The 26,291-nt window shown below is 48.9% G+C and overlaps 1 protein-coding gene across 3 annotated transcripts in view; it reads right to left on the reverse strand.

The window, feature by feature from the left end:
- LOC132805639 (zinc finger and BTB domain-containing protein 7B-like) overlaps positions 1 to 26,291 on the reverse strand; it is a 91,534-nt gene that overhangs the window by 36,246 nt on the left and 28,997 nt on the right. Inside the window, exon 1 of one of the 3 annotated variants that reach the window (XM_060820827.1) lies at positions 9,029 to 9,287. The exons of the other annotated variants lie outside the window; for them this stretch is intronic. The gene's annotated coding sequence lies outside the window, so the exon portion shown is untranslated. Of the gene's footprint in view, positions 1 to 9,028; positions 9,288 to 26,291 lie in introns of those variants that run through there. 3 annotated transcript variants of the gene reach the window in all.

The following is a 26,291-nucleotide window of genomic DNA, read 5'->3' on the forward strand; positions in this document are numbered from 1 at the left end:
CCTTGGATGCTGCCTGACCCTGCTGCACTTTTTCAGCAATACATTTTTCAGCTGCTTTACACAATGGCAAAGCCATTTTGTTTTTTTTTAAAAAACAGACTACCTTTCTCATTTTCCATAACAAATCTAAACTGTACTTAAAAAAATCACTAAAATGCACCTGCCGCTGTCACCTCAAACACCTGACTGACTTCATTTCCCAGAATTAGATCCTGCACTGCCATGCCCCTTGGAGGAGCATCCACATGGAGAAAGTGAGGACTGCAGATGCTGGGGATCAGTGTCGAAAAATGTGGCGCTAGAAAAGCACAGCAGGTCAGGCAGCATCCGAGGAGCAGGACAGTCAACATTTCAGGTATAAACCCTTCATCGGGAATGTGGGAGGAAGAGGGCTGAGAGATAAATAGGAAGGCAGGGGGGGTGATGGTGATAGGTTAGAGCAGATAGGTAGGAAGGAAGATGGACAGTTCAAGGGGGCGGTGCAGAGTTGGAAGGTTGGATCTGAGATGAGGTGATTTGGGGGGGGGGGGGGGGGGGGGGGGGGGAATATGAGGGAACTGGCGAAATCAATGCTGATGCTGTGTGGTTGCAGGGTCCCAAGGCGGAAGATGAGGCATTCTTCATCCAGGATTTTGGTGGCTAGGATTTGATGGTGGAGGTGGCCCAGGTCTTGCAAGCCCTTGATGGTGTGGGAGAGGGAGTTGAAATGGTTGGCCATAGGGCGGTGGGGTTGGTGAGTTGGTGCCCTCACGTTGGTGCCCTACGTCTCTCCGACGTAGAGGAGACCACATCGAGAGCAATGAACACAGCAGATGAGGTGTTTGGACGTGCAGGAAAATCTCTGCCAGACGTGGAAGGATCCTTTGGGGCCTTGGATGAGCACAGGTTTTACACCTCTTGCAGTGGCAAGGGAAGGTGCCGGGAGTGAAGGCTGGGTTGGGGGTGGGGGCGTGGATCTAACGAGGGAGCCATGGAGGGAATGGTCTCTGCAGAATGCTGATAGGGGTGGGGAGGGAAATAGATCTCTGGTGGTGGGGTCTGACTGTATGGAGCAAAAATGGCAGAAGATGATGTGTTGTATCTGGAGATTGATGGGGTGGAAGATGAGGACCGAAGGGGAGGGGGCACGGATTCTACCTTGTTGACATATGATATGGCTCTTCTTCACAGCAAGAATAGTCATACTGGATTCAAAACGTTAACTCTGTTTTTCTCTCTCCACAGATAATGCCAGACCTGCACACTCTGCTTTTATTTCAGATTTCATCAAGGTTCCACGAGGTGAAATAGCAGGAGAAAAAGGTTCTGATGAGCAGTGGTGAGAAAACATTGATTTGAAAAGGTACCATGCCGAAGATGTGGTAAATTTAACTGAATTATTAGGAGTATGAGACATTGTGACATGGGTGTGCATGGGAGTGAGAGCTATTCAAACAATTAGAGGTTGACGAAGATACAGGGCTCAGAGGTGAGTGAGCAGGGCTCTTATCAGTTTTAGATTGCACTGGGGAAGAGACAGCACAGACACAACATGTAGCAGACACTGGTATCTGTTATCCAAGTTGAAAAAGCACAACATTCAATATCCTCAAATCACTCAAAGGAAATTTGACAAAGATTGTGAGGATACACAATGCTTTCAAATTCTCAGTGTAGCATCTCCTGAAGATTGACCAGATAGTGAAACAGAGTGGAAAAGTGCGATGCTGGAAAAGCACAGCGGGGATCAGACAGTATCCGAGAAGCGGGAGAGTCGACATTTTGGGCATAAGCCCTTCATCAGGGTAGTGAAACGAGAAGTACAGATACACAAAAATGCTTTGTTGGAGCTTGGGATTCAGTTATATCTGTGGTTCTTGAGCATCCCTCGATTCCAATCATAAGAACTTAAAAAACAGGAGCAGGAATAAGCCATCTGGCTCCTTCAGCTTGCTTCGCCATTCATTAAGATCATGGCTGATCTCTTGGTAGCCTGGCCTCCACTCACCCACCCGTCCACCATAACCCTGCCATTATGTTTTGACATTGACAGCTGTGTATCTAGCTGCCTGAGGACCAGTTTCTGGAATTCCCTCCTGAAATATCTCTCTCTCTCTCTCTCTCCCTTTAAAACACTCTTTAAAACCAACTTCTTTGACCTAGGCTCACACCACTTGTCTGATTTCCTTGCGTGATCCAGCCATCAAACTCTACACTTCAACTAACCTTGGCATTGCTTTAGTTGGTTGACGATAGTGGATGGTTGTAAGTTGCCGTCCTACAGCAAGTGATGTCCAACAGTACAATGCCACACACCCACCCTAAAGGCTAGTCTGCCCATTTTAGTCTGATAGTTATGTTGTCAGACAGACATCTCAAATAGTTACTGGATTTCAGGTTTCAAGTCATTCTAAGAAAATAGGTTGAGGCATTCTGCATGCAGTTCAGCTTTCTGAGGTGTTCAGTCATATCCCGACAACATGTGGTGGAACAAGACATATTGAGAGAGAAATCACAGGAGTGATTAACCACAAATATAAATCAGGAAATTACATAACCGAAGCAACAACAGCAGAGGGATCATACAGGAAAGCTAGGAGGATGCTGGAGAAGGGGGTGGGGAGGCCTGGAGACAGGGAAGCTGTAGAGTCGGGGGACCCGAGGCGTTACAGGGGCAAGAGTGAGTGAGAGAGTGAAAGACAGAGAAAACCTGAATAGAATATAGAGAATGAGAGAACGAGAGAGGATGAGAGAATGCAAGGGAGAGAGAGAGAGAGAGAGAGAGAGCGCGAGCGCATGAGAGAGAGCGCGCGTATGAGAGAGAGCGCGCGTATGAGAGAATAAAAGGGAGAGGGTGAGTGCGAGAGTTGGCGAGCATGGGCAAAAGAGCCCAGGCAAGGGAGACTGCAATAGAGAAAGGTCATTTCTATCATACTTATCCAAAGATTAAACTACACTCCAGCAATAGTAAAGGATTTCTTCACTTTTCCCAATATCTATAAATTATTTTAACACTGTAGTGAGAGAAGTTTCGAGACACTACTGCCAGGAAAGCAAGCAAAATTTATTAGCATTTAAGCTCCCCCATCCAACTGCATGATAGGATTTGTACATCTGCCCAATCTGACCCATCTGATCACAGTGGAACTGGACAGGTCAAATCCTATTCACTGGATAAAGATCACCCTCTCCCCTGTAGTCTTTACACTCAGCTCCCATTGCTTCCTCGCTGTGATCTTTTATTTCTAAGCAACACTTTGTTTCTCAATGATTCCCCAAATGCATCATCCTTCCCTACAATACAGACATAAAGGATGCCTCGCCCCGTGCTCAGAATCTCATGACTTACAACTTCCTGCTCTCTCTCAGTCTCCTTCTCCCAGTCGCAATCGGCAGGATTTTAAAATCACAAAACTGGTGAGTTTGCACATCATCACATCATCAATGGTTTCTGGTTTCTCTCATCTCCTCCCAGTGCTTTGACTTTGTGGTGCCGTGCATGTATTATCCCTCACAGAGGCCAATCAGTTCAGCACCAATTGCCCCTACTCTTATCACATTGACTCCATTAGTCTGGCACTTCAGAAGAAATCCATTCGCGCAAAGGTGACGACTCAGCCCATTTGATGCTAGCTTTGCACACGGCAGCCTTTGTAAAATTAGCCTCACCCACCCTTTCCAGGCAATTCTGCTATGCAACTCCCTCACCAAACCTGGCATCCGTCCCCAAGTATTCTCCTGTAACTTGGAATCTGAGGCCTGTCTGATTGCAGGAGAGAAGGGATTTTGACGTCGTGGTGACATTACTGGGACCGGTATCCCAGAAACCTGGCCTAAATGCTTTGAGGGACACAGGTCCAAATGCTACCACGGCACCTGGAGGAGTTTAAACTTAATGAATAAAGTCTGAAATTGAAAGCCGCAGGGATGGTGATCGTGACAAACCATGGTCAATTGAGGTAAAGACCCACACGGGGATTCAGTAACAGGGACGGAAATCTGCAGTCCGGACCCGGTCCAGTCCTGCATGCGACTCCAGACCCCACAGCAAAGGGGTCAACTCTTAGCTGCCTCTGAAATGGGCTGAGCAGGACACTGAGGGGCAATTAAGGACTGGGCAACCTTGTCAGCAAGAGTTGCATCCATCCAAAATATAAAAGGGAGGGTGAAAGAGCACAGCTAAGCAAGTGCTTTGTAAATGTCCAAAAATGCCAGATTTGGAGGGCGAAGAGTGCCTGGCTCACGAAAGATAAGACCACCTATCCTGCCAGCTGGGACCACCCTCGCTATTCCCTACCACGGCATCTCTTGCATCAAGGGGACAGGCTCTGCCCTGTGGCATATGATGCACGCACGCAGCTCCACAGTGCTGCCCCAACAACATCTAGCACAGGTACAAACAGCTGTCTTTTAGCCCGCTCCGGGCAGAAGGAGCAGTTTCCTGAAGGGCTAGCAATCTTCTACCCAAAGTGCTCGCCTCTGAGAAGTTGATACCGTGTGATTTTACTTTACTTTGTTTAAAAAAAAAGACGTTGGAACGATCAGGGCTCCAACTTAATCAGAGGCCGGGGACCAATTACAGCCATCAAACCACAATGCCTTTTTATTTTTTTTTAGGAAGCTGAAACCTCAAAGGCCCTCAGCTAGTTTATGGAAATCTTGCATTGCTTACTGTATTGGCATCAATTGCTAGCCTGTGCTGACACTGCACTTCCTGCCCCCGATTGACAAGCAATCAGTTGATATTCCAGTGACGCTGGGGGGATTAATTAGGCTTCTCCAAATGGTGCTGCATGTGATACAACACACTCACCATCCCCAGAAAACAAAACTAGGTCACTCTCAACCCAGGGGGTGGTGACCAAAGCAATAGCAGTCACAGCAACACTGGATTTTCTTTGGCCCATAGATTAAATAGCCTTGAGGTTTTAAAAGCCCCTTTCAAGACCACAGTAAAAGCATGAGTCTGCAAAGTCATCGGCTAAGGGCATACCTAAGCAAGCGGAACAGATCAAGACCGTTACAGTATTCACTGAAATATTAAAGTATCAAGACAACAGCAGGATCAACGGTGTCATCCAGTGCTCAGTGAGTGCAGCTCTCTCTCCTCAGTCAACATGTTCAAGTCCCATTCCTGAATCTGATCACAAGAATCCAGGCTGATATTCCCAGTAGATATACCAAGGGAACGGGCACTGTCAGAGGGTCAGCAGTCTGGGAGGGCCACGCTATCGGAGGGTCAGCGGTCTGGGAGGGCCGCGCCATTGGAGGGTCAGCGGTCTGGGAGAGCCGCGCCATTGGAGGGTCAGCGGTCTGGGAGGGCCGCGCCATTGGAGGGTCAGCGGTCTGGGAGGGCCGCGCTATCGGAGAGTCAGCGGTCTGGGAGGGCCGTGCTATCGGAGAGTCAGCGTTGCATCAGAGGGTCAGCGTTCAGGGAGCGCTGCACCATCAGAAGATCAGTGCTGCACTAGAGAGGGTATTGGATTTATCAAAAATGAAGTTTACAGATAACCCCTTGTTTTCTGCAACTTAGGTAGGCACACACAACCATCATTGTGGGCAACGAGACATCACACATGCGAAGAGGGATTGTTCAATTTTTCAGTCACTGGCAGCGCTCCCCAATCTCTAAGGTCACACTGTGGGCTGCAGTCCACAGGCGAGGGTCTCAATTAGATGTTTGCCTGAATACCTGATACAGCTGACAGTCAGCGCCTCAATACCGGCTGGACCACAAGCCTAGGTTAGAGACTCAAGTCCAGAAACATGCCATCAACAACAAGAGTGCACCAGAATGGGGCACGTGCAAATTACTGCCTCTCATACAGCGACTGATGCCTCAACATCCTGTCCAAAACTCAACTTAAGGCCTCGTGCCTCGTCTCAGCTCATTACTATCAGTATGGTTTCCAAGTGACTGAACCACTCGCACACAAACATGCCCAACTTGCAGAACGCACAGAGCTCCTTGCACCCCTGACTCAGACAGCCTGGTCAAACAGATAATGAAAATAAGGACGGCACACTTCCTTACATTTCAGTGGAGGTAATAAAATATTATTTCAATTCTGAGAGGTATGTTTGGAGTTTTAAAGAAAAAGCTCAGAGTAAACCAGAGACATCAGCCTATTCTTCATAGTGAAGTGGGAGCTCCATATTTATGCTAATGTTCCACTTGCACACAGCACTCAGTTGTTTTGTAAACCTTTGAACAGTGCTGATCTCCTCTTGCCCTCTCCACACATCATCCCCGCCGTCCTGGCCTATGAAAGGACATACTCTTGCTGGTCTTTGGCCTGCACTGTGTGACTTGGGTTAGCACAGTACCTCAGTGGTTAGCACTGACCAGAGCCAGGGACACGGGGTTCGATTCCAGCCTCAGGTGACTGCTTGTGTTTGCACATTCACCCCAGGTCCCTGGTTTATCCCCACAGTCCAAAGGTGTGTAGGTTAGGTGGATTAGCCCTCAGGAATGCAGGGTTACAGGGAAAAGATAAAGGTTTGGGTCTGGGTGGGATCAATGTGGACTTGAAGGGCTGAATGACCTGTTTTCACACTGTCGAGATTCTATAAACTCCCAGTTGCCCCAAGTACTCAACTCCTCCTTAGCATGCGGCTACAAAGCAGACCTCGAAGCATTCCACACCGGTATGGAGCGGGAACACTGACCAATTCTATACAGACCGGCACACTGGGCGGCACAGTGGTTAGCACTGCTGCCTCACAGCGCCAAAGACCCGGGTTCAATTCCCGCCTCAGGCGACTGACTGTGTGGAGTTTGCACACTCTCCCCGTGTCTGCGTGGGATTCCTCCGGGTGCTCCGGTTTCCTCCCACAGTCACAAAGATGTGCAGGACAGGTGAATTGGCCACGCTAAATTGTCCGTAGTGTTAGGTAAAGGTGGGCTGCACTTCAGCTGGTCGGTGTGGATTTGTTGGGCCGAAGGGCCTGTTTCCACACCGTAAGTAATGTAATGTAATCCCAGTCACAGCCATGATCACTGCTGTGTGAGGATTTGTGTACACAAGTAAAGATGTTTTACCGCGATTGTATATGCTCTCAGTGGGACCTGTAGTATGGTGCACAATTTGGCCTTACCTAAGGGAGGATATACTCACAACAGAGGGCATGCATCTAAAATTCACCAATTCAATCCCTGGGATGGCGGCATGGTTTTGGAGGGGAGTTTAAGGAGATTGGCCCTGTATTCTCCAGAGTTTATCAATGACAGGGTAATTTCACTGAAGCAGACAAAATTCTGACAGGGCTCAACACAGGGACGATGCAAGAAAGACGGTTCCTCCTGGCTGGGAGAGTTGAGGCAGGTGGGAGAGATGAGGCACATCAAGGGCCCAAACACAAGATAACAAACAGGTTACTTAGGACCCGGATGAGGCACCATTTCTTTAAGCAAAGGGAGGAGGATACTTAGAATTCACTGCTGCTTAAGGTAACAATCTGTTTTTGTGTATTAAAAGCGTTAGTATTTCTTTTGTGCTATGCCTTTCATCCATTCGCTTAACACAAACTGATGGCGTAGCCAGCATTTAAAGGAAGCCAACTTCTCAGACGAAACATCATACAGGCCTCAAACCCACTCTCACTTCTAAAGATAAACGTCTGTAGCCAATCTCCATGACATCCCTACAATGTCTTTAGGGCGGCACGGCGGCTCAGTGGTTAGCACCGCTGCCTCACAGCACCAGAGACCCGGGTTGGATTCCCATCTCGGGCAACTGTCCGTGTGGAGTTTGCACATTCTCCCCCCCATGTCTGCGTGGGTTTCCTCCGGGTGCACAGGTTTCCTCCCACAGTCCAAAAGAAACGCAGGACAGGTGAATTGGTCATGCTAAATTGCCCATAGTGTTAGGGGCATTAGTCAGGGGTCTGGGTGGGTTGCTCTTCGGAGGGTCAGTCTGGACTTATTGAGCCGAATGGCTCGTTTCCATACTGTAGGGAATCTAATCTAATCAATCAGCTCCATTGAGCTCGCCTTCCGCCATTCTGTCCATGGCCTGATACAAGGCAAAAATAGTTGCTGACCACTCAAAGCAATCAATCTTTCTCAACTGGTCTACAATAGAAGCAGAGGTAGATGACCCAGAGAACTCCCCAGTGGGAGAGAGAAGATAGCCGAGACCCTCATTCTGACCTGAGGTGTGAGCATGTACACACACAAAAACACACAGGTAGCCAGAGACAGAGACCACACCTGTATATAGGCATGAGATATTAATATAGAAACACAAGCTGGGAGGCACAAACAAAGACGGGAGGGGGTGGAGAGAGAGAGAGAGAGAGAGAGAGAGAGAGAGAGAGAGAGAGAGAGAGAGAGAGAGAGAGAGAGAGAGAGAGAGAGAGAGAGAGAGAGAGAGAGAGAGAGAGACAGACAGACATACATGATACATGGCAGCAATTAATGGCTGTACAAGTCAAAGTCTGAGAGATTAGAGGGACATTTTTAAAAAATGAATTTGCTACCAGAGAGCACATTTTTACTTGCAATGTGATGCAGGTTCCTACTTCATATGGCCCAGACACAGCAGCTATAATCTAGAACAGTCAAAATGGCAATGACCCAAATTCCAATTTTTTTTTAAGGTTACAAAACCACCCAGTGAAGGGTCCAGAGCTCAGCCTTTTACAGTTTTATTAACGAACACTTTAGCGCTCAGTAGTTTGTCCTTGACAATTATATTTGCAAAAGGAAGCAAATGGTCATGAGTCCAAACCTGTCTTGGACACCGAACACACAAGCTGAACAGTTTCTTTTTGCCTTTCAAACGCTACGACATTCATTTGCTCCGGCTCAGCTAGTACAAACCTGCCGACACTGCAGACAGGTTAACAGTACGACGCAGTGCCGCACAGACACACACACACACACACCTTCCAAAATGGCTCTGCAAATACACCCTTCAGCGCCTCGATCCAGGAGCTGGTATATAAAGTTCCCTCGCTGGCAACACTGCACTCGCTGGCTCACCACTTCCCCATGTTTATAACACGCAATTGCAAGGGGCCGGAATTATTGGCACCTTTTTCTTACCTTCCTCTTCAAAGCTTGAAGAATGGACTTCTTCAAATGCCAACAGATCTACCAAGGAATCTACTCGTATTTTCCTCCCTCTCTCTCGACTCTGTCCTGGCAGTTCTCTAAGTAATTTGACTAGACCAGTTCCCCACCTCTGAAAGTATGACTGCTACACCCACGCCTCAGGGTCGCGTCCATAAAGCTCAGAGAAGTGCTTTTAACCCTCTGCGAGCTCCCTACGGGTAACCAGGGCAGCATTTCTCCCACTGGCATTAAAAAACCCAACATTAAAACGATATATTCCTTTCCTCTTTAATTCGGAAGAGTCGGGTTGCTATAGCAGGCAGTTGCGACTTACAACTCAGCTCCCCGCCTACTCAGTGACCTATTTATATCCAAACTTTTAATAGAGGTTTTGATACCAATAATGATGAGGAAGTCGTAGCTGAAATTGTGGACACAATAATTGCAGAAGTCGAAACTGATAGAGCGCAGACTGAGCCGATTGTGGGTGGAGGGGAGTTGCAGGTTTGACAACATTCGCTGCAGGCAGTGACAAGTCAAGCTTTCGCTCTCAAGCCTTGGATTGTCAGGGTCCCAGGTAGAATGTATTGTTTATTAGACATTCACCACCGCTCCTCCAACGACTTGGCTTTATGGTCTGTCCAATTTTCTCCAGTTCTTGCCATGCCAACTGCAAGCCCATCCACCAACACCTGGCCCCCCTTCCTTCAAGCTCACACAATCGCCAAAGTTAAAAATCACAACCACCTGATGAAGCAGCAGTGCTCCGAAAGCTAGTGCTTCCAATTAAACCTGTTGGACTATAACCTGGTGTTGGGTGATTTTTAACTTTGCACACCCCAGTCCTAACACCGGCGTCTCCAAACCATAACAATCACCAAGCCCCACTCATCCAGTCCCCACCCCAGCACGCACACATGCAATCTCTTCCTTATGTACCAAACATGGACTTTTGCCCTCGGACTGGATGGTGCAGGCACAACTACGTAATTTCAAGGTCACAGTGACAACCGTCATTGACTGTCATTAAAAACCCCAAAGGGATCACTTTTGGGGAAAGGACATCGGCTGTCCATACCTGCTCTAGGCCCCACACGTGACTCCAGGCAGGCAACAATAACTCTGAATGCCCTCTGAATTGCCTCAAGTCGTTCAGCTCGAGAGCAACTAGTGACTCCAGATAGATTAGGTTAGATTAGATTACTTACAGTGTGGAAACAGGCCCTTCGGCCCAACAAGTCCACACCGACCCGCCGAAGCTCAACCCACCCATGCCCCTACATTACCCCTTACCTAACAGTACGGGCAATTTAGCATGGCCAATTCACCTGACCTGCACATCTTTGGACTGCGGGAGGAAACCGGAGCACCCGGAGGAAACCCACGCAGACACGGGGAGAACGTGCAAACTCCACACAGTCTGTCGCCTGAGTCGGGAATTGAACCCGGGTCTCAGGCCGGGCAACAAATGGCAGCCTCACCAGCAGTACCACGGCAGAATATTATCAAGCTGGAGAGGGTTCAGAAGAGATTTACCAGGATGTTGCCAGGAATGGAAGGTTTAAGTTACAAGGACAGGTTGAACAGGCTTCGGGACATTTTCCATTGGACTGGAGACGGTTGAGGGGGTGACTTTATAGAGGTGTATAAAATCACGAGGGACATTGATAAGGTGAATGGCAATTGCCTTTCCCCTAGGATGGGGGATTTTAAGACTGGGGGCATATATTTAAAGTGAGAGGAGGAAGATTTTAGAAAGACATGAAGGACAATTTTGTTTGTTTGTTTTACACAGGGTGGCTCAAGTCTGGATGTGGGTATAGTTAAATGTTCAAAAAGACGTTCGGATAAGTCCATGAATAAGAAATGTTTGGAGGGATATAGACCAAGCGCGGGTAGGTGGGACTAGTTTCCATGCTGTATCACTCCAGGAAAGAAAAAAAGCGGAGTCTAAATTTTATATTTAAAAAATCCTTCCATACATTCAATGGAACGACTTCAAATCAGATCCATTCTCCCTTTCCTGATTCTCTGCTTCATTCTGCAATGGGATGTGAGGGAGTTATTGCTATCCCTGACTGATTAGGAGTCAACACCAATTTCCCTCTAAAATGACCCCGAGCAGGATACTCAGTTCAAAGGGCAACTAGGGACAGGAACAACTAATGCTGTCCTTGCTAGCAACGTCCATATCCCATGCAAGGATTGTTGAGCCTTTCCCAATAGGGTCTCGAGTTTCCTGACAGATAGTGCGTCCAATCCAGCAGCAGTGACTGGGAAAGCCATCGGTTGGGGAGAGGCTCAGGGTCCCTTATGTGTAAGCAGGAACCAGCAAAAGCACTGACTAGATTCAGGCAAGTGGAACTAACGGCAGAGGTGCCCAGGGACAGAAAGCTCTGACACAGCAGCAGGGTGAAGAGAACAGTAAAAGGAAAATGGCAGAACGCTGCTAAAACTCTCCACACAAGGAGGAACTTGTATTTCTGTAACATTGCCCATTGACTTGCCACCCCTCAACGACCATATTCTTATAGTGGGAATGATTGCAACATGATAATAATCAGAGGACTTGTTTCAGAGATGTTGCTTGTGAGATAAACATTGATACCAGGAAACCCAGGAGGCTCCTTACACTCCCACTTTTCTTCCTACAGCAGCTGTGGGATCTTGCACAACAGCTTTAGAAGATAAATATCTCATCTGGAAGACAGCAACTTCAAAAGTTCAGCACCCTCTCACCCACTGACCCTCCGATAGCGCCGCGCTACCTCAGTGCTGACCCTCCGATAGTGCCTCGCACCCCCCATAGCGCCGCGCTCCCTCAGCGCTGCCCCTCCGACAGCGCCGCACTCCCCCCCCCCCCCCCCCCCCCCCATAACGCCGTGCTCTCTCAGCGCTGACCATCCGACAGCGCCGCGCTCCCTCAGGGCTTACCCTTTAACAGCGCCGCGCTCCCTCAGGGCTGACCCTCCAACAGCGCCTCACTCCCTCCCTCAGTGCTGAACCTCCAGCTGTGTGCCGCTTCCTCAGTGCTGACCCTCCAACAGCGCTGACCCTCCGACAGCGCGGCGCTCCCTCAGCGCTGAACCTCCAGCTGTGTGCCGCTTCCTCAGTGCTGGCCCTTTAACAGTGCCGCGCTCCCTCAGGGCTGACCCTCCGACAGCGCGGCGCTCCCTCAGCGCTGACACTCCGACAGCGCCGCGCTCCCTCCCTCAGCGCTGACCCTCCAGCTGTGCCGCGCTCCCTCAGCGCTGACCCTCCAGCTGTGCCGCGCTCCCTCAGTACGACCCTCCGACAGTGCCACGTTCCCTCCCTCAGCACTGACCCTCCAGCTGTGCCGCGCTCCCTCAGCACTGACCCTCCGACAGCGCTGACACTCCAACATCGCCGCGCTCCCTCCCTCAGCGCTGAACCTCCAGCTGTGCGGCGCTCCCTCAGCGCTGACCCTCCGACAGCGCCGCGCTCCCTCAGCGCTGACCCTCCGACAGAGCCGCGCTCCCTCAGCGCTGACCCTCCGACAGAGCCGCGCTCCCTCAGCGCTGACCCTCCGACAGAGCCGCGCTCCCTCAGCGCTGACCCTCCGACAGAGCCGCGCTCCCTCAGCGCTGACCCTCCGACAGAGCCGCGCTCCCTCAGCGCTGACCCTCCGACAGAGCCGCGCTCCCTCAGCGCTGACCCTCCGACAGAGCCGCGCTCCCTCAGCGCTGACCCTCCGACAGAGCCGCGCTCCCTCAGCGCTGACCCTCCGACAGAGCCGCGCTCCCTCAGCGCTGACCCTCCGACAGAGCCGCGCTCCCTCAGCGCTGACCCTCCGACAGAGCCGCGCTCCCTCAGCGCTGACCCTCCGACAGAGCCGCGCTCCCTCAGCGCTGACCCTCCGACAGAGCCGCGCTCCCTCAGTGCTGACCCTCCTAATATCAGCTTCAATTGGTGCTCAAATTTTGTAACTCTGATGCAGAGATGAGAATGGCCAGAACCTGACTGGCTGCTGATCTCTGGCCTAACCTCCCACCTCCTAGACCCACTTCTACATAATTAAATAAAGTGCTTACACGGGCAATACTATTTAATTGGATATCTATCAAACAAGACAAGCTGGAGGAGCAGAATTAGATCATTCGGCCCATCAAGTCTGCTCTGTCATTCAATGAGATCATAGCTGACGTGATCACCCTCAACTTAACTTCCCTGTTTTGCTGCGGTAATCTCTGAATCCTTTCCCGATTTCAAGTCTGTCAACCTCAGCCTTGAATCTACTTAACAACCCAGCCTTGGAAAACCCTCTGCAGGTAGTGAGCCTGCGAAGAAATTCCTCATCTCTGTCTTAAATTTGTGACCCTTATTCTGAGATTATGCCCTCCTCTCTCCCACCAGGGGAAATAATCGCTCTGCATCTACCTTAAGGATCCAACTTGTTTCAATTGCTTAACCGTTGAGTACAAGTGTTGAGACATCATTTGTGGTTGTACATGCTGGTGAGGCCATTTTTGGAATATTATATACAGTTCCGATCTCCTATCGGAAGGATATTTTTAAACTGGAGAGGGTTCAGAAAAGACTTATCAGGATGTTGCCAGGAATGGAGGGTTTGAGTGATAAAGAGAGGCTGGATAGAGTGGGATATTTGTCATTGGGGCGTAGGAGGTTGCGGGGGTGACCTTACGGAGGTTTGTGAATCATGAGGGGCATAGATCAGTTGCAGAGCAAAGATCTTTTCCAGAGGATAGGGGATTTCAAGAGGAGAGAGCATATTTTATAAGGTGAGAAGAGAAAGATTTAAAAAGGCAGTTCAGGGGCAACCTTTTCATGCAGAGGGTGGTGAGTGTATGGAATTAGCTGCCCGAGGAAGCGATAGATTCAGTGACAGTTGCGACGTTTAAAAGATGTTTGGACAGGTACGTGGATAGGAAAGGTTGAGAGGGATATGGGCCAAGCAAGACTGGATTTACTTTGGGAAATTTGATCAGCATGCACAAGTTGGGGCCAAAGATCCGTTTCTGTGCTGTATGACTCTATGACTAAACCTTCTCTGGACTGCCTCCAATGCTGGTATACCTTCCTCAGATAAGGGGACTGAAACTGTTGCCATACAGTCCCAGGAGAAGGCATTATAAAAGAGACTTGGCTTGATCTGAACTTTAAACCATTGCGAGGTCTACAGTACAAAAATAAACTTTAAATGTTGCAAGAGTGGCCCTTTGAGGATTAATTTTTTCCCAGATCCATTTCCTCTCCCGCTCTCTGAATTGATCAAGATCCTGAATTGTGCTTCTTGATTCACGGTGTAAGAGGAAGAGGCGGGGAGAGAATATTGGAGAAATAAAATACACAGCTGGAACCTCAATGTCACGTCCACTAATTAGTTTTGAGTCCCTATCCGGAGCTCCTGGGCCTCTGGGTCTGTTTCACCAACACAACGGAACAGAGCACAATCAAGCATCCGGTCCCTGTCATCAGTGAACAGCAGCACATGCCAAGAAAGAAGAGACTACATAGAGTCATAGAGATGTACAGCATGGAAACAGGCCCTTCAGTCCAACCTGTCCATGCCGACCAGATATCCCAACCCAATCTAGTCCCACCTGCCAGCACCCGACACATATCCCTCCATACCCTTCCTATTCATATACCTATTGAGATGCCTTTTAAATGCTGTCATTGTACCAGCCTCCACCACTTCCTCTAGCAGCTCATTCCATACACGTACCACCCTCTGTGCGAAAAAATTGTCTCTTAGGTCTCTTTTATATCTTTCCTCTCTCACTCTAAACCTATGCCCTCTAGTACTGGACTCCCCCAGCCCAGGAAAAGGACCTATCCATGCCCCTCATGATTTTATAAACCTCCAGAAGGTCACCTCTCAGCCTCCGACGCTCCAGAGAAAACAGCCCCAGCCTGTTCAGCCTCTCCCTGTAGCTCAAATCCTCCAACCCTGGCAACATCTTTATAAATCCTTTCTGAAACCTTTCAAGTTTCACATCATCTTTCCGATAGGAAGGAGACCAGAACTGCATGCAATATTCCAACAGTGGCCTAACCACTGTCCTGTACAGCCACAACATAACCTCCGAACTCCAATACTCAATACTCTGACCAATAAAGGAAAGCATACCAAACGCCTCCTTCACTGTCCTATCTACCTGCGACTCCACTTTCAAGGAGCTATGAACCTGCACTCCAAGGTCTCTTTGTTCAGCAACACTCCCCAGGACCTTACCATTAAGTGTATAAGTCCTGCTAAGATTTGGTTTCCCAAAATGCAGCACCTCACTTTTATCTGAATTAAACTCCATCTGCCATTTCTCAGCCTATTGGCTCATCTGATCAAGACCCTGTTGTAATCTGAGGTAACCTTCTTCGCTGTCCACTACACCTCCAATTTTGGTGTCATCTGCAAACTTACTAACTATGCCTCTTATGCTCGCATCCAAATCATTTATATAAATGATGGAAAGCAGAGGGCCCAGCACCGATCCTTGTGGCACTCCACTGGTCACAGGCCTCCAGTCTGAAAAACAACCCTCCACCACCACCCTCTGTCTTCTACCTTTGAGCCAGTTCTGTATCCAAATGGCTAGTTCTCCCTGTATTCCGTGAGATCTAGCCTTGCTCACCAGTCTCCCATGGGGAACCTTGACGAACGCCTTACTGAAGTCCATATAGATCACATCTACCGCTCTGCCCGCATCAATCTCTTTGTTACTTCTTCAAAAAACTCAATCAAGTTTGAGAGACATGATTTCCCACACACAAAGCCATGTTGACTATCCCTAATCAGTCCCTGCCTTTCCAAATACATGTACATCCTATCCCTTAGGAGTCCCTCGAACAACTGTCCCACCACCGACATCAGGCTCACTGGTCTATCGTTCCCTGGCATGAACATGCAAAGCTCCCCTGCCCTGGAGGAAAGGAGCAGGAGATATTGTGAATAAAGAGTGGTGTTGTGGTAATGCTACTGGACTATTAATTAGGAGTCCCAGGCTAATGCTCTAAAGGACGTGGGTTGAAACCCTGTCACTGTCCCCTGGTGGAAATTAAATTCGATGAATAAAATCTGGAATTGGAAATTAGTCTCTGTGACGGTGACATGACAACCATCAGATTGTCGTAAAAGCCCGCTGGGTTCACTAATGGGGAATGAAATATGCCGTCCTCATGGGGTCTGACTCCAGGCCCACATACGACATTATTGGCTCCTCTAAAGTGGCCCGATTGCGCTATTCTGTCATGCCAAACAGCGAAACACTAAAAGGTCTAAATTGGAGGACAACCAGAGGGGGCCACCAGTCCCAGGGGCTTACTGACAACGCCTGGGCCAAAGGAGCTCAAGAAAGCAGATCACCATCACCTTCAGGATGGTCAGCAAATGGCCTTGCCAGCGCTGCCCACATCCCATGGAAGAACAGAATGTTAATTTGGGACTGTCAGATTGCAAAGGGGTGGCTGCTTAGCAAATGGGGGGTGCAAAACGCAAATTAATCAAACCATCTCCCTGTTGTGCCGGCTTGGCGAGACTGGGGCTCTCAGCAAAACAGGAAGTTGCAAAGACAAAGTAGAACAGGAGGCAAAGGCTGCTGTAGGTGCATCGAGGTTAAAGAAGGTGCTGAGATCAATCGTGGTACTACCAAATACCCTGCTCCCGGTCACTGACCAGGAACACCAGTTAAGTTGAAAGTTTGAGTCCTGGTGCTGGAGTTAGCCAGTAACAGAATTCAGCTCGACTGGGAGAATGAATCAGACATACCTGATTCCCCAGTCATGCTGTAATCCCATGGTTCTTGGCCATGAGCAGTATTGCACATTTCTGTGGCACAAGATTCTGGGTTTGAGTCCTGACTCTAGAGAACCGAGCATCAAGAACAACCCCCGAGCGCCAGCACTGTGGGAGTGCTGCATTGCCAGAGGGGCCTCTGTCCATCATCAGCGGCCTGGGTCCGATATTCACATGCCACATCACAGTGATGGATCATATATTGCTGCTTACAGGAGCTTGCTGTGAACTGGCTCCCCATTTTCCTGCATTAAGAGACTACTGCCACTGTAAAAGGTCACCACCGGCTGTGAAGGACTGTGAGGAATCCGGACTGTGAGGAATCCAGCCAGTGTCCATGGGAAATGGAAATGCAAATGCATTGGGGCGGCACAGTGGCTCAGTAGTTAGCACTGCTGCCTCACAGCACTAGGGAGCCAGGATCACTTCCAGCCTTGAGCGACTGTCTGTACGGAGGTTTTCCCAATAACGGCATGGGTTTCCTTCGGATGCTCTGTTTTCCTTCCATAGTCCAAAGATGTGCAGGTTAGGGTGGACTGCCCATGCTAAATTCCCCTGTAGAGTGTAGGGATGTGTAGTTTAGGCGGATTAACCATGGTAAATTGTCTCAGTGTACCGGGACACGCAGGATAGACAGATTGACCATGCTAAATTGTCTCGTAGTGTCCAGGGGATGTGCAAGCTAGGTGGATTAGCCATGGGAAATGCAGGATTATGGAGATAGGTTGGGGGACTGACACTGTGTCTGCCTGAGATGTTCTTCGGAGGGTAGGTGCAGACTTGAAGGGCCAAAGGGCCTCTTTCCAGCACTGACGGGATTCTCAGATTACATATCCACCGTTACCCTTTGTGCACAGCCAGCCTCGACTAATTGGGAAGCTCGTCATCAAAGTCCCTCAAGCAAGAGGAACAGCACAATGGTAGTTCCTCAAGCCTGGCCGATCCTCCTTAGCACTTTTTGCCAGCAGGAGAATGGTATAGTCAGGTTCTGCTATAACTCAGTAGTTCCGTTCTTGTGCAATCCCGCGTCATATAAATAAATCACCTAATAGCAGCACCATTTAAACTAATGGGGCCGGAATCGCCTCATAACCAATATACGCTTCAAAACTTTGCGCTTTAGAAACAGTGTCCCCAATTTGCCAATTATGTTATAGCGAATTTGCATTAATGAAACGCGCATTATAGCAGAACAACCTGTATTCAAATCAGTGCAACATGACAACAGTGATTATCCTTCAAGTATTTTACTGGCTATAACTCGCTTTGCCACGTTGAGGGGAGCTGGATAGATCCAAGTTGGCTCTCTCCATTTAGAAGAATTATACATGTTGATGAAATTCAAACTCACTTCCGTTTTTTTTACAACAGCGATGTTATATGCTATACAAATGGTTAAGGTGATCGATCAGTGCATTAGCACCACTTCCTCATACGATGAGAGTATTATAATGGGTTGCGTCATGCACCAACACAGCAATAACTTGCAAGCAGAGGAAGCTTAGAGAAAAAAAACTACGCAAGGACCAGCAAATAGCCTGTTCAGCTTCTTCCATTAGGGAGTTTTAAAAAAATTTTTCTAACTGTTAAAATGAAGGGAAAATACACAGTCACACACATATACAGAGTTTCACAGGGCCCCCTCTGTCTAAAGATACTGCCCAACCCTTCACAGGAAAGCATACATTTGGAGACAGACATCGCCAGCTGACTTTCCACCTAGTAATTATCAAAATCCCGTGGTTTTGCTTCAGATTATACTGGGAGCTTACTTTAAGGTCCCGTTTGTCCCTGAACAGCCCCGACCAGATATATGTGGTTGGTGAGTCAGCCATTTTAAGTTAACCTTAATAACCAGCTCGAGGAGCCCAGCTTCCCACCGTCACCACCCTCCACCTCCGCTGCCCCTCACACTTTAAAGCTGGATTCCAAAAGACCTTCTGGACTGGAAAAAAAAGACACCAAACACACAGCATTTCTGCACTCTTCTGAGGTTTCTAAAGTCTGGGGGCTGCGCACGCGTGCGTGCACACACACAAAAAGCAGTTTGATAGGTATTACTGGGCGCGTTGGCGATTTGGCACAAAGAACTGGCAAGCCAGGACAAGCCAAAGGGCTGGCAGGAACAGGAGGAAACCATTGAGCTACACGAATCAAGTATCGGACCGTTCATCCCAAGAACATGCCAATCTGGAACTCAACTATGGGCTTCGCTCCATATCCCCGAGTACGATAACCATACAAAATTCAATCCATTTCCCAGGCCCCAGACCCGCTAAAACCTCAGTTTTTATAATCTCAATTGAACCCCACCCACTCCGAGCCCGCGACAGCATTCCTTTCGGAGGTTGGGGCTCCGGATTTCTGAGGAAGTGCTTTACTGTCGTTAGCGTTGAACACCTCAGTTTCAGTTTGAAGGTTCTACTCTCATCAGATTAAACAGATCAAATCACTTGCATGCAAAATTATCGAAACGATAATCCAAATTTAAGGGAATAAAAGCCCAGCCTGTGTAATCGAGCCTTGATATTTAACCCTTTCGTCCCCAAGGCCACTCCTGTGAATCTGTGCCACACCCAGCCCGAGGTTGACATATCATAGCCGAGGTGCAGAAGTGGAAGGGTAGCTACTCTCGAACTAACCATGATGGGTGAAACCAAGGCATCAAGCCAATCCATTAAAGTCTAGCACCACACTGAGAGGGACAAACATTTCACTATACAGTTCAGCTGTATCTAAGTAGGTGACATCAGAGGGCAAGCAGAGCTGACTGACGGTGAGCACTGAGGGAGTGCCACACTGCCACAGGGGTGATCGCCAAGGGAGCACTGCACTACTGGAAGGTGAGCGCTGGGGGGGGGGCACGGCGCTACTGGAAGGTGAGGGCTGAGGGGGGGCACTGTGCTACTGGAAGGTGAGCGCTGAGGGGGGGCACTGCGCTACTGGAAGGTGAACGCTGAGGGGGGCACGGCGCTGCCAGACAGTCAGCACTGAGGGAGCACCGTGCTGCTGGAAGGTGAGCACTGAGGGGGGCACGGCGCTGCCAGACAGCCAGCACTGAGGGAGCACCGCGCTGCTGGAGGGTGAGCACTGAGGGGGGCACGGCGCTGCCAGACAGCCAGCACTGAGGGAGCACCGCGCTGCTGGAGGGTGAGCACTGGGGTATATCCCTTTGCAGTTCATAGTTTGAAGTGGCACAGTTGGGCTGTTTCACAAGGCCTTTAAAAGTCGACCATGTCAGTACGGGTCTGGAGTCACATGTAGGCTCAGACTGGGCAGATTCCCTTCGCTGAGAGACACCAATGAGCCAGCTGGGCTTTTGTCACCATCAGCAAGACCAGCTCTTTACTCCAGATGGACTTACTTAGCTGAAGTTAAATTCACCCAGATGCCATGGTGGGATTCAGCATAAGGATCAACAGTGATTTTTTTCATTTAGGGACATGTCAGCATAGCTTTGCATTTTGCATTCATCAGGACAGACACAAGAATTCAAACTTTCAAAGGAAGCAACAATTTGTACAGTCTAATAGAGTGGGTTCCCTGATGCATTCTACGACTGACCAGAAATAGCTTGCCAGCCAATCAGCACCACGTTTCTCATGCAGGGGAAATGGTTGCTTCCTTTGAGATTTGGCATTCTTGCGGTTCTGTCCTGATGAGTCTCAGACGGAAACCTTCAACGTCACGTCTCGTTTTCCAGCAAGATGCATACCCTGCACCATCGCGTAGTACCTGTTTCTCTTTGAAAGAATTCTTCATCCATGGAGCAAGAGAGTTTTGATTTATCACTGTCACATAGGCTGAGGTACAATGAAAAGTGTCAACTTATGTGATTTATGAGGAAGAAATGCAGAGAATAGAATTTGGCCATTCAGCCCAGCAAGTCAGTTCTGCCATTTAATTGTGGCTAATGTCATTTGCAAACCCATTCTCCTGCCTTCTCTCTGTAAACTTTGATCCACTTACTAATAAGAACCTGTCGATTCTGTCTTTAATATATTCAATGACTTAGAGCCATTAAGTAAGTGTAAGGCAGATATCAATGTGTTACATTGGCCCTATCATAAGTCCACTTACCCCTCCTCCTTCTCGATTCACTCTCCCATCTAAGAACAGCAAGTAGATTCCCATTTCTGTAGAAATTCCCACAATCTCAGAGCTTACATGAAGCACTTTACAAGGGTGGAACTGCATTGGAGACAGTTCAGATAAGCTTTGCTGGAGGTTCAGCACAGAGGAGGCATCGCACTATTGGCGGGTCAGCAATGAGAGAGCCCTACGCTGTTGGAAATTCAGCTCCGAGGGGGCGCCTCACTGTTGCAGGGTCAGTGCTGAGGGGGGGGGCGCCTCACTGTCAGAGACTGAGCAACAAGGGGATGTCGCATTGTCGGAGGCTCAGTGCCGAGGGGGCACCACATTGTCGGAGGGTCGGTATTAAGAGAGCACCACACTGTCGGAGGGTCGGCCCCGAGACAGTTCCACTCACAGAATCATGGCCAGGGTGCCCATACCCAAGGCAGCAGACAGAGCCTCAGTGAGTCTCTGCACCCAGAGTGTCAGCCTAGATTTACATATTCAAGCCTCTGGGCTCTGAACTCAACCATTCAGCCTCCTCACTGTGAGGTGAGAGTTCCACCAACTGGGCCCAGCCTGTTCGAGAAGCACACCTGCAGATTGTGAAGCTGATTTGGCTTTCTGAACAAGGGTCCAGGCTCGATAAGCCTGTCAAAAAGAGGGCAGGCCATTTGCGCACTCATACAGAAAAGTCAACGGCAGCTGCTGGAATCCAAAGTTGACCATCAGGAGGCTGGAAGAGCATAGCAAGCCAGATAGCAAAGTGGTAAAGTCAAATGTTTAGGGTATAACCCTTCTTCAGGATGTGGGGTAGGGGGAGCCACAGGTTTTGGGGGAAGAGGGGTTAGCGGAATGGTGAAGTGCCAATAGGTGAACACAGATCGTGGATATGACCTGGCTGGTCGATAGGTGGAATGGAAGGGAGGAGGCGGGGCTGGAAAGGGAGTTGCGGGACGGTTAGGAAGTTCATTTGAAATCGGAGAATTCAACATTAAGTCCCCCGGGCTGGAGGCTGCCCAGGTGGAAGATAAGATATTATTCCTCCAATTTGTAGTGTGATTCACCATGGTGAACTCGAGGGCATAAGTTTAGGGTGAGAGGGGAAAGCTAGAAAAGAGACGTTAGGGGCAACTTTTTCACACAGAGGGTGGAACGTGTATGGAATGAGTTGCCAGAGGAAGTGATTGAGGCTGGTACAATTGCAACATTTAAAAGGCATTTGGATGGGTATATGAATAGGAAAAGTTTGGAGGGATATGGGCCGGGTGCTGGCAGGTGGGACTAGATTGGGTTGGGATATCTGGTCGGCATGGACAAGTTGGACCAAAGGGTCTGTTTCTGTGCTGTACATCATACCCTATGACTCTATATCGGAGGGGGAATGGGAGGGAGAATTGAAATGGGTGGTGACCAGGAGGACAGGCTGACTGTTTCAGACGTGTCCTGGCAAAGATGCTTGGCAAAACAGTCACCTAGCCAACGCTGAGTCTCACCAATGTACAGAAGACTGTGTCAGGAGCACCAGTGGAGATTCAGGTGAACCTCTGTCGCGTCATGGCTTGTGGTAACTTGCTACACATACCATGGCACTCACAACTGCCTATGTAACAAGTGACTGTGCTTCAGGTGTCATGTGTGAGGTGGAGGAGACAATGGGGACCACCAGTGGAATGCTAGTTTTCTGCACCCAGTGCATCAGAGGTCACATCAGACAAGTGTAGGGGCCATTATACCACTCAAGCTTGCTGTAGCAATTACAATCAAGGACACATGACAGGACAAGGACCTGATGGGCAACTTCTTCACACAGACAGTGGTGTGCAGATGAAATGGGCTGCCAGAGAACGTGGTTGAGGCAGGTACAATAGCAACATTTTAAAAACATTTGGGCAGGGATGTGGATGGGAAGGGCTGAGGGGGGGAAATATGGACCAATTGGAACTCGCTGAAGGACCGGTTCCCATACTGTTTTACTTTATGTCTCTATGACAACACGTATATTGGAAGTTAAGGTCTCAGGGAGAGACAGAGACAGAAATTTACTCATTTGACCAGATGTGCCCGGGAACTCGGGCTTAAGGTGTGCCACTCTCCTGAAACACCATTACCCCTCATATTGCTCGCGGGGCTGTCAGAGAGTGAGCCCTGAGGCATGAGGGAACCTTGCTGCTGAAACATAGTCTTTTCTTTATTTCTTTTCCATTTGTGGGACCTGGGTATCATTGGCTGGCCAGCGTTTATGGCCCATCTTTACCCGAGAGAAGATGCTTCTTTCGTGGGACACAGGCATTGCAGGCAAACTGGCATTTATTGCCCCTGGAACCAAGAACCACGCTCAGGGTCATTCCAGAGGGCCAGTCAAAGGTCGACCCTGCCTCTGTGGAGTCCGGAGTCACGTGTAGATCCAGACTGGCGAAGGAAGGCAGGTTTCCTGCCTCATAGGTGAATCAGAAGGGTTTGTACAACAATCGATGATGGATGTCACAGTCATTGTCGTTGAGACTAACTTTCAATTCCAGGGTTAAAAATTCCAGGTTAGAGCCAGGTGGTGATGAAGGAAGCAAGACTCCAAAAGTTGGTGCTTCCAATTAAACCTGTTGGACTATAAACCTGTTGTTATAGTCTGCAGATGCTGGAAACCAGAGTCTAGATTAGAGTGGTGCTGGAAGAGCACAGCAGCTCAGGCAGCATCCGAGGAGCAGGAAAATCAACATTTCGTGCAAAAGCCCTTCATCAGGAATAGAGGCAGAGAGCCTGAAGGGTGGAGACTCTGGTTTCCAGCATCTGCAGTCATTGTTTTTACCTAACACCAGGTTATAGTCCAAAAGGTTTAATTGGAAGCACTAGCTTTTGGAGTCTTGCTCCTGACTATAACCTGTTGTGAGATTTTTAAACTTTGTACACCCCAGTCCAACACTGGCTTCTCCAAATCAATTCAATTCCAGATTTGATTTATTGCATTTAAATTCCCACCAGAGCTGAGCGATGAGCGGAAATTTCAAAAGGGATACAGGGCAGCATTTACATAGCACCTGCTGTGACCACAGAGTAGTCCCAAGGGCTGATCAGGGACAAACAGCCCAAGCATCTCTGCTCTGCCCCGTATGGGTTTGCAGCTTCGAGCTGTGAAGGTGTGCTTTTAACCTCCCATCAGTCATGACAGGAATTAAAAGAGAGAATGGGAATCATTGCTGCGTCTGTCTCTCAGTGTAGGAAGTGACCGTGGACTGACCAACAGAAATAGGAAGCAATGCTCTAAAACAGTCTTTAACTTCAGCAACAAATGTCAAAAATAGAGCTTCTCCACCAGATATCACACATTTCACAAAACGTATCGGTCAATTAGAAGGGGAGAGGGGAATTTGTTTTTGATAGAGCAAGGGATCTGGGATGTGCTGCCTGAAAAGGGCTGTGGAAAGTTTCAGAAGGGATTTTGGAGAGACACTTGAAGGGAGCTTCAAATACTCAAGGGGGAAATAACAGGGTGAGGTGGGAGCAATTGGAGAGCTTTTTCAAAAGAGCTGGCACAGACACAAATCAGGCAGGGGGCGTGAGGGACTTTCCTCTGTGCCTGTATTATTCCTAGCAAGTTGCAACTTGCATCAGCACCGCCGAACGCTGCAGAGGAGGTGGGGGGTCTCAGCACAATGTAAGGGTTCTTCCTGCAATCAGGCCCATGCCAACACACACCAGCACCAGATTTGCGCTGTAGGCACCCACTTCAAACCACACCCAGTTCTGATGACACCAAATTACCATTTAATATAGGGCAGGACTAGTTCTCTTAGTGTCCCGCCTGGCAGGCATCACTCAACAGAGGCCATTGAGATAATTTAATCGGGCCATTTCGAGTTTTAAAATCCCTCCATATCCTCACCCACCCTCTCCCTATCTCTGTCACCTCCTCCAGCCCCTACACCCCTAATCCCCACCATTCAATCGGATTATGGCTGATCCTCTACCTCAAAGCCATATTCCTGCCTTTTCTCCATACACTTCGAGGCCTTTCGTATTGACAAACAAAATAAAAAACAATTCTTTTCTCTAATATATTCAATAACCCAGCCTCCCCAGACTTCCTTGGTAGAGACCAGCTTTAGTGAAGAAATCTTTCCTCATCCCAATTCTATCTTGTATCCTGAGACTGTGACCACTGATTCTAGATTCCTCAACTGAGGAAAATATCCTCCCTTCAGCTGGTCTGTGCAGCCCTGTTAGAATTTTACACGTTTCAATCAGATCCCCACTCTTTCTTTTAAAATTTAGTGAATACAGACCCAGCCGAATCTTGTAGGACAGTCCTGCCATTCCGGCTATCAGCCAAATGACACCTCACTGCACTTCCTCTGTGGCAAGTAGGGAGATCAAAACTGCAGCTGAAAATGTGTTGCTGGAAAAGTGCAGCAGATCAGGCAGCATCCACAGAACAGGAGATTCGATGTTTCGGGCATAAGACCTTCTTCAGGAATGGGCTCATGCCCGAAACGTCGATTCTCCTGCTCCTTGGATGCTGCCTGACCTGCTGCGCTTTTCCAGCGACACATTTTTCAGCTCTGATCTCCAGTCCTCATTTCTCCTCAAAGTTCAAAACTGCATGCAATATTCTAGTTGTGGTCTCACCAAGGCTCGGTATAACTGCCATTTAGACAGCCATACTTCTGAACTCAAATCCTATAAGTTATAATACTTAAAGTGCAGTGTTAAACACAGCCCGGCCTCTGCAAATTCTGTCTTCCCTCAGTGGAGGCATCATCGCTGATTTCTCGGCTCTGATCTCTGGTAAAGGATGTGAAGCCTCAAGCTTCTGAGTCAGATGACGGGGCAGAAGCTCCACAGCTTCAAGGTCATCCGCGTCTGGAAAGAAGGAGCAACTCGACAACCACTTGCGTGATCATCCCTTTCGATAGAATCGCACGGCACAGGAGGAGATGATTCAGTCCCCTTCATCCCACTTCCCCACTTTGACTCTGCAACCCCATACCACCCCACCCCAAGACCCCATCACCTCTGCACACAAAACCCATTCACTGCACAGTTCAGAATGTTGACCTTGGCTTCTCATAACTACGGCTTTGGGCAGCCTGTGAGCGGGCGTGGCAGGTGCTTGCATCAAGTTCTGACATGCCATCTTCCTCTGGTCTCCAGTAAAACTGGCAAGTCTGGGTGAGGGACACCCACCCACACACAGCAGTAAGTCCCTCACTCCCTGAGCTAGCGCCACTCCCTCACTTAACCAGAGCACTGCACAGTGTCAAACTGACAACACAACACAGGCTTGTAACCACAAAACGCCTTGCCCCAAAGCAGATATTTGTTTTAAATAAAAAACAACGACATTTAAAAACTCAGGAACAGAAAAAAGGGCCAAACACAACTGGACAGACTGATTATTTAGTCCATCAA

The sequence above is a fragment of the Hemiscyllium ocellatum genome, chromosome 50, assembly GCF_020745735.1.
Source record: "Hemiscyllium ocellatum isolate sHemOce1 chromosome 50, sHemOce1.pat.X.cur, whole genome shotgun sequence".
In the NCBI taxonomy this organism is placed as follows: Eukaryota; Metazoa; Chordata; class Chondrichthyes; order Orectolobiformes; family Hemiscylliidae; genus Hemiscyllium; species Hemiscyllium ocellatum.